Source organism: Balaenoptera borealis, assembly GCF_965194805.1.
Source record: "Balaenoptera borealis genome assembly, chromosome: X".
In the NCBI taxonomy this organism is placed as follows: domain Eukaryota; kingdom Metazoa; phylum Chordata; class Mammalia; order Artiodactyla; family Balaenopteridae; genus Balaenoptera; species Balaenoptera borealis.
In genome coordinates, this window is record NC_138881.1 from 7,175,279 (window position 1) to 7,191,874 (window position 16,596).

The following is a 16,596-nucleotide window of genomic DNA, read 5'->3' on the forward strand; positions in this document are numbered from 1 at the left end:
TTTCATTTTCCGTTTCTTCAAAATGGGATTGTGTCTGTGTGTACAAGTAGAAGTGTTTTATATTTAAAAATAGTCATCTGTCAAGTCAACTGAAATAGAGCATTCTGATTTGTTGAAGCAAACTTTAACAATTTTAGAGTACTTGTAGAGTGACACAGACTTAAGGCTGAGAGCTCCGTCTACCCCCTCATCCAATTTCCCCATATTCATGCTTTTCTCACAACTAACAAGTCAACCTTGGTCCAATACTATGAACTAGAGTCCAGACTATATTTGGATTTCCCCAATCTCTCCACTAATGTTCTTTTCTGTCCCAGGACAGAGTTTAGTTGTCTCCTTACGTGCCTCTGGGATGTGACAGGGTCGCCATCCTTCCTTATTTTTGACGACCTTGACAGTTTTGAGGAATGCTGGTCACGTATTTTATAGAATGTCCTTCAATTTGGGTTTGTCTCCTGTTTTTCTCATGATTAGACCGGGCTTATGGGGTTTTGGACACGCTCAAGTTTTTATTTACGTTTCTTTGCCTATAATGTTTCAACAGACATTAATATATCTTAAAACAAGAATCATATTTAAGCTAGAAATCATGTATTTAGTAGTTGTGATCATTTGTTTAGAATCATTTATTTAGTGGCCATCACGTCTATCTTTGTCCTCTTTCCATAAAAATACGGAAAGCTAGAAGAGCACTTCTGTGCTCTTAGCCACGGCTCAGACCATGCCTTAGAAACCCACTGACTGCACAAGTCAGCCCCATACCCGAGCGACTAGACGGCAGTGTACCACTGTGGGCTTCTGTGACTGGGGAGGGTTTGATCCAAAACAGTTATTTCTAGAAATGTGACCGATTCCCATTACTATCTCAAAAATATATTAAGATGTTCTTTCCCTCCCTCTCTCCCTGACAGACATTTTAAGAATCACAGATGACATATATCTGATCTTAGTAAATGTCCTCGATCTAGTGAAAATAACAGCAAACAAAAAACGTTTCTTACACAGGTACTAGAGAAAAGCCCTGTGTTCAAATTCCTTTGAGTTTTATGGTGCGTTCCTTGAATCTGCTGGGTTTTCTTTTCTTTTTTTTTTTTGAAGTCAAGTTTACTGAGGTGTCATTTACATAAAGTCCACCCTTTTAGAATACAGTTCTACGAATTCTGACCAACACTTACAGTCATGTGACGGCACGCAAATCAAGATACAAAACCGCTGGGTCACCCCCCCAAAGCATCCCCGTGGGCCTCTGTCGTCCACCTCTTTCCCGATGCCCAATGCTGGCAACCAATGATCTGTTTTCGGTCCCAGTGGTTTTGCATTTTCCAGAACACCGGATAAATGGAATCCTAGAGAATGTCGCCCTTTGAGTCTGGCTTCTCTCACGTCTCAGTTTACAGCTGAGATTCATCCACGTTGTGGCACAGGCCAAAGCTGTTCCTTTCTGGGGTGCATTAGTGCTCCAACACATGCATATACCGCAGTGAGCTTATCCCTTCCCCTGCCGAAGGACATCTGGGTTGTTTCCAGGCTTTGGCAACTATAAACCAACCTACGCGTGTAGAGGTTTTTGTGTGAACCTACATTTTCACTTCTCTTAGGTGGCTAAGGAGGAGGTGATGGCTGGGTTGTCTGTGCACATGACGTATATATGTACGATCTTATCGGGTGGCTGTTCATTTCGTAAAAACAACATCAAAGAGGCCTTCTGACAAAGGCACCGGAGAAAAATGCAAATGTTCCACCTCCATGTAGTTTCACCTGTGCTTTTCTTGAACCTGCTGGATTTTCTTTGTCAATGTGGTGTTGAGCTTGACTACGTGGGAGATGATTTTTGTGCGGCAACTATTTATAAAATCATCTTCTCTCCCAGGCTTGTTCTCCACTGCGAGTTTTAAACACTAAATGCAGAAGTGGAAACAAAGGGAGGGGAAAAAAAACACATAATGTCTTATAATGAAATATGGTTACCAAAAGAGAGAGGGTGGAGGAACGGCCTTTTGAAAATTATAATCTCCTGCTATTTTGTAACTGTAACAGCCACGTATTATTTGGGGGAAATCGGAACTCTTACCCATCATGTGCAGCAGCCTTTTCTGTTGCTGTTCTGGTTGTTGCTGGGTGGGTGGGCTGTGAAATTATTCACGGATGGAGAGGCAACGTGGTTTGTGTTAGGAAGGCCATCGGCTTTGGAATCAGAGGAGTTGGGCCACTCTGGAAAGCAGAATATGGTCCTCTAAGGGTGTCTACACTTGAATGCCCTGAAACCTGTGAAAATGCCACCTTCTGTGGCAAAAGGGACTTTGCAGATGTGGCTAAATTTAGAATCTTGCAATGGAGAGTTTAGACTGGATTAGACAGTTTAGCCTAATCTAATCACCAGGATCTTTGAAATTGGAAGGGGGCGGGGCAGCGGAAGAGCAGCTGGGGATTGTGAGAAGGACAGGACCAGAAGGAGGTCACATGCCGAGGAATTTGGGCTCTAGACACTGCGAAAGGCAAGGAAACAGATTCTCCCCTGGAGCCTCTGGAAAGAATCAGTCCTGCCAACAACTCAATATTAATTAGCCCAGTGAGACCCATGTGGGACTTCTGGCCTCCAGAATGGTCAGATAATAAGTTTTTCTTAAGCCACTAAGTGTGTGGTAATTTGTTACAGCAGCAAGAGGAAACTGATACAGCCACTAACCTCTGTGAGATTCAACTTTCCTCCCCTGTACAATGAGTATGATGGCAATTGTATCTCCCCAGTCACAACATAGGTTGCTACGACAATGGGTGAGGTTGTCTTTGAAAACGTTTAGAAAACTATAAGAAAACTTTGTCACATAGGAAAGACATACAGCTCCTGTCAGCTCGGTTCTTCCTTTGCTCACCGGCATCTGCTCCTATCAAGATACATTTAATTTTGCTGAGTCCTTTAGATGGCCCCTACCCACTTTGAGTGGGGGGCTGTCCCCAGGCATTTCTGCTCTTCTAAGATCCGTCCCCACCCACAAACAGGATGGGCTTGGTTCCTAAAGACACCCTCTGCTTCTTTTCCACCATCATTTTCCTCCTCCTTTTTCTTAAATATGTAAAAAAAGGGTGTTCCTTAATTTAACTTTTTCTGGAAAGTTTTTGAAAACACACTATAATAAAGAAAACAATTTTCCTAGGAAGAGGTTAGCAACCTTGAGTCCTTCAGTCTCCTAGAAACAAGGGTTTCTAGGCCAAAAAGTCAACGTTATTCCCGCTTCGTGGGCCACTTCGCTCTGCTATTACAGCGCTGTAAGCTGGAAAGGAGTAGGCATGTTTGTGTTGCAATAAAACTTTATTTATACGGACACTGAAATGCAAATTTTACACAATTTCCATCTCACAAAGTATCATTATTCTTTTGATTTTTTTCCCTAGTCTTTAAAAAAACGTATCCTTAGCTTGCAGGCTGTGCAAAAACAGGTATCGGAGCTGTCCTCTGCCACCTCCTGTCCTAGCACAGAATCTCCATCAGGGCAGGGAATTTTGCCTGTCTTGTTAATTACTCCTTCCCAGAACCTGTCTTTATAACACCTTTTGATATTTTGCTCATCAGGGAGGCATTTTTTTGGCATTAATTTAGAGTCTTAAAATACGGCGTTATAATATTATTTATCTTTTTTAAAAAATTATTTGCTTTATTTATTTTTAAATTTTTATTTATTTATTTATGACTGTGTTGAGTCTTCGTTTCTGTGCGAGGGCTTTCTCTAGTTGTGGCAAGTGGGGTCCACTCTTCATCGCGGTGCGCGGGCCTCTCACTATCGCGGCCTCTCTTGTTGCGGAGCACAGGCTCCAGACGCGCAGGCTCAGCAATTGTGGCTCACGGGCCTAGTTGCTCCGCGGCATGTGGGATCTTCCCAGACCAGGGCTCGAACCCGTGTCCCCCTGCATTGGCAGGCAGATTCTCAACCACTGCGCCACCAGGGAAGCACGTATTACTTATCTGGATGAGTAAGTTTTTGGCATCCCCTTAAAGTCATCTCACTCTAGGGTCCCGGCCCATGAACCATGGGAGGGGGTCCATGGTGGTGGCATGGATGAGTCTAGGTAGGCAGAAGGGCCATAGAGAGTCATGGGATGCAGCTTGCACTTCCTCCCTTGGCAGGAAGGTCCCAGGGAGAGATTGCAGGGGGTCCATGAACATGGATGGGGAAAACCTCTGCAGTTAACCCAAACTGAGCATTTCTGACAACTATGACTATAGAAGAGATGACAGTAGCATTAACTGTATCTTTGATTTGTTACCAATTTGTCGCCAAGAGAAGTCTGATGTATTTTCAGAGCAGGTTAGAGTTGAAGCAGATTTTATTTGTACCCACCACTACTTTGAAATGACAGAAGTTATTAGTACCACCTCTAGAGCTTATGATTGGAAGTACTGAGAAAGAAACACATGTATTATGACATTGGAATTCCTTTTTTTAATTTAACCATATTTTTACAGAATCGAGTTTCCTTGTAATCTTATGTATATTATTTTATGTATTTATGCAGTGGTAATCAATATAGTCAGTAACTTGCCAAAGATGGTCTGGGGCGTAGAAGTGCTTACAAACCCCCTCCTCTCAATCCTTTAACCTCTTGGGCCAAGTCTTTTACTCTGAGCATTGGAGATAAAAATCCCTGCCCTCCAGTATTACTGGGAGGATCAAATTCGACACTGTGCACGAATACCCCCATGCCCAATGCGAGGTGTTTTCAGTATTCAAAGGATGTGAACTGAATGTGACATTCCAAATAGAAAAAAAACAGCAATAACTCACATGCATTTGTCTGCTCGTGCTGCCATAACAAAGCACCGAAGATTGGGTGGTTTAAATAACAGAAATTTATTAGGACTTCCCTGGCGGTCCAGCGGTTAAGACTCTGCACTCCCAATGCAGGTGGCACGGGTTCGATCCCTGATCGGGGGGGCTAAGGTCCTTCACTCGGCGTAGCCAAAAAGAATAACAAACAAACAGAAATTTATTTTCTCACAGTCTTGGAGGCTGGAAGTTCAAGTCAAAGTGTCGGCAGGGTGGGTTTCTCCCGAGTCCTCCCTCCTTGCTGTGTCTTCACACGGTCTTCCCTCTGTGCATGTCTGTGTCCCAGTCTCCTCTTCTTATAAGGACACCAGTCAGATTGGATAAGGAAGGGTCACCCTAATGACTGCTCTTGATTTATTTACTACTTTAAAGGCTGTCTTTCCAAAAACAGTCGCATGCTAAGGTGCTGGGGGTTAGGACTTCAACATATGAATTTGAGGCGGGAGACACAATTCATCCTATCTTGAAAAAAAGACTGGATGCCTACCCAGGTCAAGGGGAGCAGAAGGGGCGACCACCCACCTCATCTCACATCCACATCCACGGCAGGCAGGTGATGGAAATCTCTGTCCTCACTCCTGTTTACTTCTCCAAGTGCGTTCACCACGTGCTACCACCTGATACAACCATCTCCCTTTGTAGTTTCGGTTCCAGTCTCCCTGAGGAAAATTAGAAGCAAGCCCCAAAGCAAACCTCGGCCAGAGGGTTGTAAGTGAAGTTGGCGAGCACACCCCTCTTCTTTGTTTCATAAGAGAAGCTTGTGGCAGATGCTTCCTCAAAGCTGAGACATGCTCTGCAAACATCACCGAGAGGTCACTGTGGCATGGAGCACACGAATCCTGGACTCTCAGGCCTTTCTGAGTAGGCCAGTCATGCAAACAAATATTGGCCTATGTGTTAGATGGGCCTCGATGAAATTACATATTGGATTCCATGAAAACTGGGCAGTAATTCTCACGAGAAGTTTAACACCTCTTCCTACTGTCTTTTTTTTTTTTTTAAATAATAGACTTTTTTTTAAAGAGCAGTTTTAGATGTACAGAACGGTTTAGCACATAGTACAGAGAGTTCCCAATTTTCCTCCTCCCACACACCATTTCCAGTGTTAACATCTTTTGTGTAACAGTAGTACATTTGTTACAATGAATGAATCAATATTGATAAAATCCACAGCTGACATTAGAGTTCACTTCCGTTTCTGTACAGGTCTACCTGTTTGGACAAATGCAAAATGTCATGTATCTGCCACTACAGTATCATGCAGAATCCATTGACTGCCCTGAAAAATCCCTTGTGTTCCCCGTATTTGTCCCTTCGTTCCCATCCCCAGAACCCCTGGCAACCACTGATCTTTTCAGTTTTGCCTTTTCTAGAATGCCGTAGAGTTGGACTCATACAGTATGTAGACTTTTCAGATTGGCCTCTTTCACTTAGTGATAGGCATTTAAAGTTCCTCCTTGTCTTCCCATGCCTTGATAGCTCATTTCTTTTATTGCAGAATGATATTCTATTGTATGGATGTGCCACAGTTTGTTTATCCATTCACCTACTGAGGACCATCTTGGTTGCTTTCGGTGTTTGGTGAGTAAAACTGCTGAACATTCCTGTGTGGGTTTTTGTGTAGACATAAGTTTTCAACTTAGTTGGGTAAACACCTAGGAGCATGGTTGCTGGATCGTATGTTTTGCTTTGTAAGAGACTGCCAAACTGTCTTCCAAAGTGGTCTTACGTTTCGCATTCCCACCAGCAACGCAGAAGAGTTCCTGTTGCTCAGCACCCTGTTAGCATTTGATTTTTTGCCGAGCTGCGTGGCTTGTGGGATCTTAGTCCCAAGACCAGGGACAGAACACAGCCCCGGCAATGAAAGCGCCAAGTCCTAACCCCTGAATTGCCAGGGAATACCCCATATTTTGTCTTAATGTGCGTTTTCATTGTGATATGTGATATTCTGCATCTTTTCATATGCTTGTTTGCCATCTGTATATCTCTTTGGTGAGTTTTTTTTTTCCAGATCTTTTGCCCATTTTTATTCTGTATTGTTTTCTTATTGTTGAGTTTTGAGAGTTCTTTGCATATTTTGGATATAATCCTTTATCAGATATGGATTTTGCAAATATATCTCCCAGTCTGTGGTTTGTCTTTTCATTAACAGTGTCTTTTGCAGAGCAGAAGTTTTTAATTTCAGTAAGTCCAATTCATCAGTTTTTTTTTTTCACCGATCATGTTTTTGGTGTTGTATCTAAAAACTCACTGCTAAACCCAAGGTCGTCTAGATTTTCTCCTACATTATCTTCTAGGAGTTTTATGTTTTTGCTTTTTACTTTTAGGCCCATGATCAATTTTAAGTTAGTTTCTGTGAAAAGCCTTGAGGTCTGGGCTAGATTAATTTTTTTGTTTGTTTTGTCTATGGATGTCTGTTGTTCCAGCACCATTTGTTAAAAAGGATATTCTTTCTCCATTGAAATACCTTTGCTCTTTTGTCAAAAAGTAGTTGACTATATTTGTGTGGGTTCCTGCTGCCTTTTATTAAACATTTGGCTACTGTTTAGGGGGAATACTGATAGCGTTTGTTGCGAGCGGATTCTTGTATTCCAGCCCCCTGCAGTCGGCAACCAAAAATACTTGTTTGGAATATAGATATTGTGCAGTGGATACCTGTGTAGATCATTGCTGCTCACGGCCTCCAAATTAACCTTTATACTTTTGTCAGAACGCACTAGCTCCTTTCCTGCTCTACTTTAATGTGCTTTTTCTCCTCTTTTCTTACACCATTCGAAAAATTTGCAAAACAGATTAAATAAAATAGTCTAATTTAATACGTTCCTACCAACCGTCTAGCATTCAGAAGGTGGAATTTCTCGGTGTTGTTAGGATAAATGTAGGGGGTCGCGTTTCCTGTCTGAGGTCTTACAGAGTCCCTGGGGGCTCCTAGGAGTCTGTGATAAAAGTGCTCGACTCCTTACTTTCAAGAAGATCGTTGGGATTATTGGGACACGATCAAACAGGCAAGATGGATTCCAAGCTCCCTCGCATTGTTAGCTACGGAAGACCAGCTGTAAAAAAAGTGGTCACACCGGGTTCTAGTTTGGAAGCGAGGATTTACACCACTTTCTCATACTTTAAATGATTGGCGTCTGCCAAGTAATCAAAACATACCAAGGAACCTTTTCATCGTGTTCAGTTCGGAATTTCCAAGCGGCTAACGACAAGCACGGCTGGCAAGCCAGAGGGCCAGTTTGGCTGCGCGGCTACTCGAGAGTGTGCGGTAGCCGGGGGCCGTGTCCCAGTAAAGCCGAGAGCTGTAATGATGTCAACTTGTTATTTACTTTCCAAATCTGAATGACTGAGCAAGGCGAAAGGAGAATCAATCAACCACAATGTGACCCTACAGGCGGAAAAAACGCAGCGCTCCCATCAGCAGGCGGTGGGGGAAGGGAAGCACGTGTAACCCGGGCAGGGTTGCATCAGGAGCTCGCTTGGGTTTTCTGTTGCCCCCTGGTTTTTCGATTGCCTGTTAATACCTCAGCATCAGTCCTCACAAGCCCAGGGATCCCGGGAGCAACGACGGGCAAGCTCAAGGGAAGGTCCCACCACGTCCTTTTGGGGGGCCTTGAATGGCAACTGATACAAAATAAGGCAAAATCTATTCTGCTGATTCACAATTATGGAGACTGTGTAAGTGTATCTTTTATTGATGTGCTCTAATAATAATGTGCAGCAACCGTCGTTTTACATCACTGACGTTTCACAGCAATATTTGGCAGCATAATTTTTAGTCTGCCTTTTTGATGGAGGACCAGCCCCTTAAACACTCACTTCGGGCCCCCTCTCCGCACAACCAGTACAGCAAATGGCCCGGTGTCCCAGCAAGGAGCAAGTGAGGTTCCAGTGTAAAACGCTGAGTGTGTACTGGGCTCTTGGGGCGAACTCCGTATACGCCAAAGGGAGGGGCAAACTTATTCTAAAATATTCGGCAAAGCAGACACCCAAGGTGCCGGCGGGTGGGTGCAGATGTTTGTTTAAGTGAACTCAGGCCTCGAGTGGGGGGCAGTTGTCGCCAAGCAGGAGGGGAGGCAGGAGCGCTGGGGCCTCGGGTTCACCAGAGCTGGGCCGAGCGAGCTGCGGCAACCTTAGCACTTGGCCGGGGCCCGAGGCCCGACGCCTCCGGGCGGGGGCGGGGGTGAGAAGGCCCGAGGGCCCGGCTTCTTCCCCCTGCCCCCGCCGGGAGCCTCCACCCCGCTGGGCCCGAGTTTCTTTCGCCCCACGCACTGCCGGCTCTTCGCTGGAGGCATTTTGCAAAGGTCGAGGCTCCCCCCTGGGCCCCCACTTTTCCGGGGAGGGGAGGAGACCATTGGGGTGCCCTCCCGGCCGCCGATTTTGAGGGAGCGGCGTCCTCAGGCAGGTTGCAGGGGTTCTGCTAGGGCAGCTGGGCGGCTGCTTCTTGGAGGTGGGGGAGGGTAACAGAGCGGTGGCCCGGTTCCCCCCTCCCCTGGAAACCGCGGTGCTGGTGACCGGGCTCCTGTCCCCTCCTGGCTGGGTCCGGGCCTGGGACGGGGTGGGCACAGGCCTGCGTCTCCTTCCGCCCGCATGGAGGCCACGAGGAAGGGACGGGGTTCGGATACACTAGGGAGACCCGGGTTCCCTTCAGCCACCCCGGGCGCGGCGGGGAGAGCAGAGTCAGGGGTGAGGGACGGGGGAGGGTTGCAGGTTCCCCCGCCGTGGGGACGGGGCGGCTCGGGACGCGAGTCTTCCCTGGAGCCCTGGGGGAGGGGCTGTGTTGGGGGCGGACTCTCCCCCTCTTGGCTGTGGGGGAGGGCAGGCCTGGTGGCCTCACCCTCCGTGGGGGAGGGACCGGCTTGGGACGCGCCCCTCCCCCCCGGGCGTGTGGGGGGGTGTCGGGGGGGGGACCCGGGCTCCTGTTCCCCGGCGGTGGGGGAGGGTGCGGGCTGGGGGCCGTGGGGGGAGGGGCCGGCCCGGCGGCGGAGGCGGCCTCCCTGGCAGTCCTCCCGGCCGGGGTCGGCGCGCTGGCGGCCGCTCCCTCCGGAGGTCACTGCCCGTGCCGGTCCCTCCTGCCGTCCCGCCCTCTGCCGCCGCCACCGCTCCCGCCCCAGCCCCCCCCACCCCCCCGCACTCTCTGCGCTCGGGAGCGAGGTGCCGCCAGCGCCCCCGCCCCGCCGCCGCCGCCGCCGCCGCAGCGCCCTCGGCCGCCATTCGGCATCCGAAACTTTCCAGCGCCCGCGCCTCTCGGGGACTCGGCTGCGGCGGGGCGGGGGCGGCCCGGGGGCGGCGCGCGGCTGCTCCGGGTGCCGGGCCCTCCTCGGCCGCGGCACGGCCCGGGCTCGGCGACGGCCGGCCGGAGGGAGGTTCGGGGCGGCGGCGCCGCCGCAAGTTGCGCTGCTCGCGGCGAGGTGAGTGCGCGGGGCTCGGCCGGCCGGCCGGCCGGGCGCGGGGTGGGGCGGGGGGGGGGCGCCAACTTGTCCCGCGTGGGGGCCGGCGGTTCCCTCCCTCCGGGGTCAGGCCGGCGGCCTGGGGCGCCCGCACGCTCCGTCCGCCTCCGGGGCTTTGGAGGGGCAGGTCCCCAAGTGTCTCTCGGGCTTGGGCTGGGGTGCGGCGCGCTCCCTGCAGGCTGCACAATACCCCGTTTTGGCTGCTCCCCAAAGTGCCGGCGCGTTGGGGGCGGGCGGAGGCTGGGGGGCTCCTTTGTTTCGGGGAGGGGGAGGCGGCCGGCAAGTTTGGGGAAGCGCTCGATTTGTCCCCCGGTGCCCCTTTGTCTGCCCAACCCGGGGTTGGCTGGACGGACCTGCGCCGCCGCGGGATCCCCCGTGGGGGGAGGGGAGCCCCATTCATCCCCGGGCGCGGGCCGGCCAGCCCCGGGCCGGCTGGAAGCGCGGCGGCGCGGGCCCTGGGCGGCTCAGTTCATGAGCCGCAGAAACTGTCAAGGAAGTCGGGAGCTCCCCAGCCCTGGCGAGGAGTGCGGGCTGGGGGCGACTTCGGCGGACGGGGGGCGTCCCTGGTCGGGCCGGGTCTGCGGAGCGCGGCCTGGGGAGGCTGCAGACCTGTTGCTCCCGGGCTGGGGGGAGGGGTGCCCCCAGATTCGCGTCCTGGGCGCTGCTCCCCAGGGGGACCTTGCCCACGGGGGCCGGTGTTCGGAACGGGGTGGGGCGCGCCTTCGGGGGTCGCCGGAGGTCGCCGGGTCCTTGACAGTTGGGGGCTGCCAGAGGCCCGCGGGCGCTGGGTTAGGGCCTGCCCTTCACGTGCGCTGTCCGTGCGCGGTGAGGCCCGCGCCGGGGCTCGTTCTTAGCACGGCGTCGCATTCTCCGAGCCCCTCGCTTTGGAAATTCCACAAAGTTAGAGTCGGAGGTGGGGTGTTTTTTTTTTTTCCTTCTTTCTTTTCTGTCGCTAATGTTGTAGAGCAGAACCCCAAAAGAAACAGAAACCCATGCCCTATTCCTTGTGCCACGGTTTCTGCTTTGCTTTGTCACATGTGGTTTGACCTGACTGCTGGATGTTTTTCTCTCCAGGCGCGCCGCCTGGGTCCCTGGGTTAACCTGAAAGGGGAGGGGCGGGACTCCAGCCTGGGAGGGGGAGGGGAGCGCCACTCTTCCGTCCTGAACGGTGGCCTCGGTGTAGGAAATTGCCCAGGACGATTTTATGAAAAGTTTACGACTAGTCATTCCTAGGAAAGACGCGATGGGTGGGAGGGGGGCGCGAATGTTGAGTATGGAACAGTTGAGACGTGAAGATGACTCTTTTATGTTTAGGGATGTTAATATCTCAAACGTACGGCAGATTTTCGTGGAAAACCCCCCAGCTGGATGATGAATCCAGGGATGAAAGTTGAAGTGCATCACTTGACCCACTTATTAAGATAGCCCCTTAAGGATATTCTAGACCTGAAGGGAACACACACCTGTGGGACGAAAATGGAGACTTCAGGTGTTGATTTGGTGTTGTGCACAGCAGGGTGTGTGTCATTGGATCTTCTGAGGTTGGCTCTTCTTGTGCTTCTGTCCAGGGCTTAAGTCACTCCAGGAATTGTCAACACCCCTCATTTAAATTTCACACCTTGACCCTTAAATCTCCCAAAGCTCACCCCTCCTGAAAGTTTGGGTGTTTAAATGAAGTGTGTGGTATCCTAGTTGGTCTCGAATCTCACCTTTAACCATGGGAGTCTCAGTTTTCTCATCTGTGTGATGGCATCATGAGTCTACCTGGGTGAGCTGTTAGGAGGGTTTCAGCGCTAGCCAGCAGAAAGGGGAATAGAGCCCGAGTCCAGCTCCATCAGGACACCTAACGCTTTGCTAGAAAAGCAGCCTTTGTCCCCGTTTGGCCTGAACTAGTGAAAGGGCCCACCCTGTTGTTCTGCTCTACCGTTGACCTTCAAGTCCTGTAACTTTTCTGAGTGTCGTTTTCTGTATGTGTAAAAATAAAAACGGGAACTGAAATCGTGGTGCTCATTGGGTAGTGCAAGGACAGAAAGAGGGAATGTACGTGTAATTTTTTTGAAAACTACAACGCTGCCTGTAAGTTTTAGTTGTTACGGTATTGTGCAGGTAGAGTAATTTTCCTAATGTTACTCTAATGCCATGCAGTGAGGATTTTACACGCACTTAATGCCCTGTGTGCAGCAATTATTTTCATTCTACTTCAGAGGACACTGACTTGTTAATATATGGTGGAGGGAGGATTGTTTGATTCCGAAAGCCCAGCTCTTAAGCTTCGTGTTATTTTGCCTTCCTGTGTATACATAGTGTGAATCTTCCCACTTGGAGACAAGCTCGTTAAATTATACACACACACACACACACACACACACACACACACACAATTTCTCTCTTTCTCTCTCTCTCTCTCTCTTTCTCTCCCTCTCCCACACAGAAGAACCTACATTGAAATCTGTTTGTACACCTAGATGAATCTCAGCAGAAATCATGAAATGTCCACCACAGTGGAAAGATTGTTTTCATCTGTAGCTTAATTATCTGGTGTGGCAGCCACTAGCCAACATGTGCATATTTAGATTCAAATTAACTAAAATTCAGTAACAATTCTGTTGTTACTAAAATAAACAATTCTGTTCTTTCAGTGCTCTACCCATAATTCACATACCCAATAGATGTGTGTAACTAGTGGCCGCCATATTGGGACAGCGCAGAACTTGCAGAACGTTCTATTGGAAGGCGATTCTCTATAGTTACTGCAAGTAAGGATTAATAAAGAAGGCAGTAAAGAGAGTTAGTTTACTTTTTGTGGGAGGAGGGGAGAGGCTGTAAGAGTTTGAAATAATTTACTGGTAGACTTTTAAAAAAAAAAGGCAGGCCCATTTCAGCTAGCAGGTGACCTAGGAAAGTGATTTCAGTGAGGTTGACAGCTGTGGTTTTTTAGATTGAGGTGGTTTGGATCACTTTTGAATTAGAAAACCAGAACTCCAAGCTGGAGTCTCTCACTGAGTATTTAACCTTGGACACGGCATTTAGTGTCTTTGTGCCTCAGTTTCCCCATCTGAAAAATGGCATAGCCAGTCCCCATGTTGCCTGCCTTTGAGTGTGTCGTGGCAAACATCTCTTGGGATGGTGGGGAGCCCAAGGTGTCACCGTCAGTGAAGCCCCTCGTAGGTGATTTAGAGGCCTTAGGTGATTTAGAGGCCTTATCTGATATGTTTAAAGCGGTGTTCGCCATGGGCTACCTACCCCTCCCCCCAAGTTTATGTCTTAAGTTTTAAGGTTTAATTTCTTGAGGGTAAAATCTTCTCTTATTAAAAGACTGATCAGGAATCCTTCCAACAGAGTGAGGCTTAACAATAGTCAAAGTATTTTTTAAAAGCGGCTGAGTGCTCGCCGTTTCCTGTATACTGGTCCCTGAGTCAGGATGTTATTTTTATTACTTAGTTGGTGTGTTCTTTGCATAGTCTTTTGTATTTTTTTATAGCAACGTATTAGAAATTTTATTTGTGGTTGGGGGGAAAAACCCAGTTTTGCATCTGTGAGAGAGGTGACTTCCCAGATCCCCCTCTGCCATTTGTCCTCACTCTTGCTTTCTCTCAGGACTGCTGTGACCTGTCAAGCTTTTGAGACACCTGGGCTATCCATGATTCTCTTCCAGAGGCGGGCAATGGGTTCCTGCAGAGGGAAGCCAGGCCCACAAGAGCCATCTCATGTAGGTCCTGAGTGTCAGGAATTCAGACCCTTCATCAGTTACCTATTGGGAGGGAGGACCCCACACCCCAACCCTGAGGCTGCCCCCTCTTTGAGCTTTCCGCCAGGTGTCTGGGTCTTGGGCTCTGCGCACGTGGTTATTGCCAGGCCTGACCCGGGCCAGAGGACAAGCACGATCACTCTGCCCTGTGAGGCGAGACTGTCCCAGGTGTGGTGTCCCCGGATACCTTGCATTTGCCTCCTTTTACTCCCTTAAAAAAGAAGAGTACGTGACTTCCAATAAGTTGTTAATCTTTCACCACCCAAGACGTTTAAAAAATAGTTTCAATCAGGAAGCAAGACTAAAGTCATTTTGTAAACTTTTTTTTTAAGTTGGAAAGATAAACTTTTTTTTTTTTTTTTCCATACCTATTTTTAGCGTGAAGGAAGTAACTGGCCTCGTGAGTGGAGACTGGATGTGAGTCTCTCCCTCGGGTCTTGCCCTCCTTGGCCCTCCCTCCTGTCCATCCTTTCCATGGGGCTCGACCAACTGGATGGCCCCGGCCACGTGAGCAGAGCGAGACCCAGCAACCAAAATAAACGCTGGATGTGGGAAGGGACAAACAGTCAACATGTTTGTAGAGGGAAAGAGAGCCTGCTCTGAGAAAATGAGTTTAAAACCTCAGGGGAAAAACGCAGTCATTAAGGAATGTGCTCCCCGGGAACTTGACCATGGAGGTGGCCGCCTCCTGCAAAGCACTTCTGTGCATTATCGTCGTCATCAAATATTTATTGAGAATCCACTGCCTGATTGAAGATTGCAGATGTGAACTGGAAGCCATTGAAAAGTTAAATTGGAGCAAATTTAAACTTGGAAACAGAGGAGAGAGTATTTTCTTCTGATGGAGGAAGTTGGGTACCGTTTCCATGGCTTTGGTTTGTTCTTGGTAGTTGGGAAGGAAGAGGCGGAGATGGAGCGTGTGACTCGCAGGTTCGAGAGAAAGGGACGTCGTAGGGACGAAGGTAGCGGAGACGGTGGCTTACGGGAACCGTGTTTTCAGCGTTGAGCTCTAGAAGCTTGTGGTCAGCCCATGGTTCTCAGGGCAGTTTTGTCCCCTACCGTCAAGCAGCTTTTGGCAATGTCTGGAGACGTGTGGTTGTCACAAGTTGGGGGAGGGGGACGGAGATGCTCCTGGCGTCCGGGGGGGGGCGGGGGGGTCCGTGGATGCTGCGTAACATCCCACAGTGCACGGGACAGACCCACCCCAGAGAGCGACCCGGCGCTTAATGCCCGTGATGCCAGGGTGGAGACACCAGCCCTGAGTTCTGCTGTCAGCCGTGCAGTCCTGTCTTGAGCAAGGTCCACGGGCAGCTGGATGTCAAGATAGGTATCCGGCGCTGTGGTTCTCACGGCTCCCGTAGGCCGTTTTGGGATACATTAGGAAGTAAATGAGAAGGGAAAGGAGGAGTGGGAAGCGGATGGCTGGCCGGAGCAGCGCAAGGCCAGGAGGTGTTGGGGGCGGGGGGCGGCTGCGAGTCGCCTGAGCTCTGTCTCAACTCGAGTATTTTAGAGCCCCGATGCCAGCGCGCCTGCACGGCTCCTTCCTGCTGGTTTTGCAGATGTCATTGCAGATTTACCGGGTCTCACTTTTGGTCGGCTTCTTGGGACTTGGGTATTTATCAGGGGAACACCCGGTACCTGTCTGCTGTTTTCGGACCCTCTCTGTGCCCAGCGAGATGTCGGTTAACCTGGACTTGGGGTAACCTCCACCGCCGTGCGTGGGAGGGCGGGCGGACACATCAGCGTGGGAGGCGTTTGCGGCCTGCAGGACTCTGGATGCTGTTTCAGGCCCTGTCCTCTCCTGTGAGTAGTTGATTCGTGAACGGCTGGGGGCAGCTGGGTGCGGACCTGCAGTGGGGCCCTCTCCCACGAATGGGCACTGCTGGCACCTGGAGTCTGGTCCTCCTGAGCCAGCCCGTGGCCTGTGACCCCCCCACCCCCGGAGGAGTGCCAAGCCCAGCCTGGTTGGGGGCCCTGTGGGCTCCTGGTGATCATGGGGTCGGGGACGTGGCTCTGAGGGAAACTTGGTTTGCAGCCGGCTCACCATGCACTGACCGCCTCTGGGCACATGTTACCTTCTCCAGCCTTAGTTTTCTTCTTGAGAGAAAAAGAAAATAAAATCTGTTTCTTAGGCTTGTATTAACAGAAGGAGGATTATTATCATGCTTGGAGCCCAGTGTCCTTAGGTTTTCCTCTACTCTGAAGTTGGGAATTGGTGTGGAAATATCCAATAATGACAATAATAATATATCTTTTTTAGTTACGGTGGTCTCCATCAATTGCTTGCTTGCTTTTCTTAAGTTAAATTTCAGGGCTGGCATACGCACACAAACACACACACGTGCTGTATTCAGACACATATGTATTCTCTGTATATTTCCTAAATTTACTATGTGATAAATTATGAATTTCAGCATGCTTAAATTTCTGTAACCACCACCATCATCAGGATACCAAACAACTAAATTCCGTCACCCCAGAGGTGTCCGTGGTGCTTTCCCTCCATACTCCCCACTCCCTCAGCCCCTAACCCGGGGCACCTGCCGATCAGCTCTGCTCTCCTGGTCTCGGTAATCAC

At 49.7% G+C, this 16,596-nt stretch overlaps 1 protein-coding gene across 5 annotated transcripts in view; it reads left to right on the top strand.

Moving 5' to 3' along the window:
• Positions 1-9,104: 9,104 nt before the first annotated feature.
• The window catches only part of TBL1X (transducin beta like 1 X-linked), a 236,742-nt gene continuing 229,250 nt past the window's right edge, over positions 9,105-16,596 (top strand). For 2 of the 5 annotated variants that reach the window (XM_082375728.1, XM_082375732.1), the window contains exon 1: positions 10,075-10,231. The gene's annotated coding sequence lies outside the window, so the exon portion shown is untranslated. Of the gene's footprint in view, positions 9,125-10,067; positions 10,232-16,596 lie in introns of those variants that run through there. The other 3 variants (XM_082375729.1, XM_082375730.1, XM_082375731.1) reach the window with 3 other exon arrangements.